General features: G+C 42.1%; 2 long non-coding RNA genes across 3 annotated transcripts; one reads left to right on the top strand and one right to left on the bottom strand.

Moving 5' to 3' along the window:
* Positions 1 to 296: 296 nt before the first annotated feature.
* LOC123965994 lies at positions 297 to 2855 on the bottom strand. 2 transcript variants are annotated; one of them, XR_006823836.1, is made up of 3 exons: positions 1974 to 2855; positions 517 to 657; positions 297 to 432 (listed from the first exon to the last, which is right to left on the bottom strand). It is a non-coding gene; the product is annotated as an uncharacterized LOC123965994 (long non-coding RNA). The 2 variants fall into 2 exon arrangements; XR_006823837.1 differs by having other exon boundaries at positions 311 to 657; positions 1974 to 2234; positions 2463 to 2491.
* Positions 408 to 2836, top strand: LOC123965996. The gene is made up of 3 exons (XR_006823838.1): positions 408 to 687; positions 1500 to 1676; positions 2068 to 2836. It is a non-coding gene; the product is annotated as an uncharacterized LOC123965996 (long non-coding RNA).
* Positions 2856 to 3343: the final 488 nt, after the last annotated feature.

Below are 3343 nucleotides of genomic sequence, written 5' to 3'. Positions count from 1 at the left end.
CACTAACGAACCAGCGGTATCGACGATCCTGGCAAACGACCCCACTGAGGTTAAATAGCTGAGTTTCCCAGTTACTCAAAACTGAAGAAGTCTCTCAGATGAGGGACGAAATGTCTTCTTGTATCTTCAACCAAGTCCATTTGCCCTTGATTTAAACCTTCGTTGGATAACTATGACCTGAATGACTGGGAACCTTCAAAGACATCACTCAGATATTTATCTCAGCTTCTTATACATATATATATGTATGTATGTATATATACACACACATACACAGTAGGTTCATATGTACCTTATCGAGCTTGCTGTCCTTGTTTGTAGTTGTTTCTGTGTAACACTGAGAGCAACATAAAGGGTCCACTTCCTTGTAAGCGACACACACCTGGCCAACAGAACTGATTCTGATTCAGATTTACTGCTTGTTGCTGCCACCTGTTGGACAGTAGATGAGCAGGAGAATACGGAGCCCCTGAAGGGTCATAGCGAGGATGTTTTTGAGGATTATTTTTTCATTACCTCACAACATGTTTTGTCCTTTCTGGTAATCCTTTTCTTCTTGTGACCCTTCCCGAGCCGTAGCCGCCTGTTTCCGCTCAGCTGCTCCCAGCGACCCAGTGTGGATCAGCTCATCGAATCTGACTTTGAACCGGGCGTTACCTACGGTGATATAGCGCTACTGCTCAACAGGTAATGTACGCTGCTCAAATAAATTTAGGGAACACTTAATCGTCACAGTATAACGTAAAGTCAAATAAACTTCAGAGTTATCCAGTGGCACTATGCACACATGGGAGCAGATAAAACTCCATATCAAGGCATATCAAGTGTATATACAGATACACCAATTTGTGAAAATCACGCTTTCATACCTGGCCTAAATGATATTGTTTTCTCTGCTTGGAAAAAGAAAGGCATTAATAACACAAAAGATTTGTATATTGGGGGAAAATTTGCCTCATTTACACAGCTACAAGCCAAATATAGACTCCTCAGACTCTGTTACTCGCAAGTGTGCTTTCTTCCGTCAATAAATTTGAAAGAATAGCGATTCTATTTGGGGATGGTGATTGCAAAAAAACTGAACAGATTCTGTGCCTTCATATAATTTGTGGCTGGGAGAATTGTCAAACACTTTACATCTGGAAAGACTGAGATTCTATAATGAAGATTGAGGAGAAAAGTTTGATAAAACTTGGGACCTGGTACTGAATTTCCTTAAAAATGTGAGCTCATAGACATTGGCTATTGTATAAAAATACCCTCACTGTGCAAATGAGTATGTGATTTTATATGTGTCGAATTCATTTATTTTCGTACCTTTTGATGGTTTTGTTTATAGTACCCATCTTAACTAAGACCGTGGAATATTGTTGTAATCCAAGACGTGCGGTGTGATTATTGTCAGGTGTTCTTTTTCCCTTTCCTCTCTCTTCTTTCTTTATTCTTTTTCCTGAAAATTAATAAACATATTATATAAAAAAAACTATCAATCTCTCCAGTTAGGAAGCGGAAGCAGTTATTGATCAGTGCATCAGTGCAGTGGGCCCTGGGTTCCCCCTGCTGCAGGGGGCCACACATTACAGACTGCCCTGGAGCTCACAGATGCCCTGAGCCAGGTCTGGCAGGAGATCCCCCAGGACACCACCCACCATCTCATCAGGAACCCCGACAGGCAGGTGGGGGCTGAACACATGAAGAAACTCATGCAGCTTTGATCAGCCTGTGGTTTCAGGTTTTTTTTACTTGTGATTTTGAATCCAGCGCTCAGTCGGTTGGTGATTTTGGTTTCCAATGACCGTTTTTACGTCATTTTGTTCTCCAAGAATTATACAATGTACAGTAAAGATATGGAACTATAATGTTCATTGAGATATGATGTGTGATTTAAGTGTTCCCTTAATTATTCTGAGCAGTGTAATTAGTTTAAGTAAACTCTCAGTACTTCAACATTTGACTCTTTGGAGAACCCTTACTTTTCACCTTTGCTTGCCGCCTCCCATAAGACCACCTCTCTCTGCAGTCTGTGTTGCTAACCTCGCTGGGCATTGGGTCTCGTGGTCTGTGCAGGTCTTCCAGCTCTGAGTGAACTCCAGATATCAGGGCCTATCACAATGTGTTCGGGTTCATCAGCTACTCCCTTTCCAGCAGCAGTGGACTCTGTGGACTCATTTGATCTGCCTCTCTGTCAAGGTTACAACTCTGGACCAAGATGGAAAGCAATGGACCGACACTGACTGTTGATTAAATATTGAATTTAAAATGTTGATTAGCTGGCAGACTGGCCGATATGCATCTCTCAGTAAATAATAAGTATTCAGCCAAGCCGGAGTGATAATAGTATTTTAAATTTACAAAGTGTATAAAAGTGTCAATGTTGGTCACGTGAGTTTTGGACCCAAACACAAAGGCAGAGATTCAGTTTGTGAAGTTTAAATGAACAAAAACAAGATTCCCTAACTTACATGTAGCAAAGTCCAAAACAAGGTTTAACTCTATGAATGAAAGGTCCAAGCAGAACAGATTGAGCCCAAAAATTCAGAACACTAACAGAAGCTTCAACAAGCAACTCTAACCAGACAGAGTCTGAACAGAACATTTATACACAGGCAAACGAGCAGGTAGGGAGCACGCACAGGTGAGACACATCAGAGGTAATGCTAAAGCAGTCCTCAAAAATGTTCTCGCCGTGACCCTTCAGGGGCTCCGTAGTACAAAGAGAGAAGTTTCATCAAGTCTTTCCAGTGCCCTTCCGGTCCTGTTTTCCTTCCTTCAGTGTCCGTCCGTTCCTCATCACTTCCCCGCAGTACAACATGTTGATCACCCAGATTACAGGTGTGTTTTATCCTCCAGGTGTGTGTTCGCCTGTTTGAAGTGAAAGGTGATGATTATTTCCTCCCTCTGTGTTACCAACAGGGTTTTATATTTTCTGGAAATGTCTTCCTCTATCATTAATGTGCCAGTATTCTCACGCACAGCTTCTTTAACGGGGGTGGCCATCTCCTCCCGACACTGAAAAGCATATTCATCCAGCCCTCAGATCAAACACAGCTACAAATCATGCTCCTTCTCAGAACAATATCATATATACCCCCAAACACTCATACTGACTTTTACAGTATGTGTTTATAATCTCAGTGACACCTGATGTTCCTGCTACGTGATATCATATGAAACAATCCAGCACACCTCCTGTCAGAACGTGTAAAACTATCTGGACATAGAAAGCAAATGCTCCGACATAGAAGCAATACCGTCCGTACGTTGAGTCTGCACGCCTAGAAACCAGCGTTTTAGTCGGCCTCATGAAGACGTAGTCTGTGTAAACCAGCAGGACCAAGCAGAG

Source organism: Micropterus dolomieu, unplaced genomic scaffold (assembly GCF_021292245.1).
Source record: "Micropterus dolomieu isolate WLL.071019.BEF.003 ecotype Adirondacks unplaced genomic scaffold, ASM2129224v1 contig_12171, whole genome shotgun sequence".
In the NCBI taxonomy this organism is placed as follows: Eukaryota; Metazoa; Chordata; class Actinopteri; order Centrarchiformes; family Centrarchidae; genus Micropterus; species Micropterus dolomieu.
Note: the sequence above shows the minus strand (reverse complement) of the source record. Positions and strands in the feature narration are given on the sequence as shown.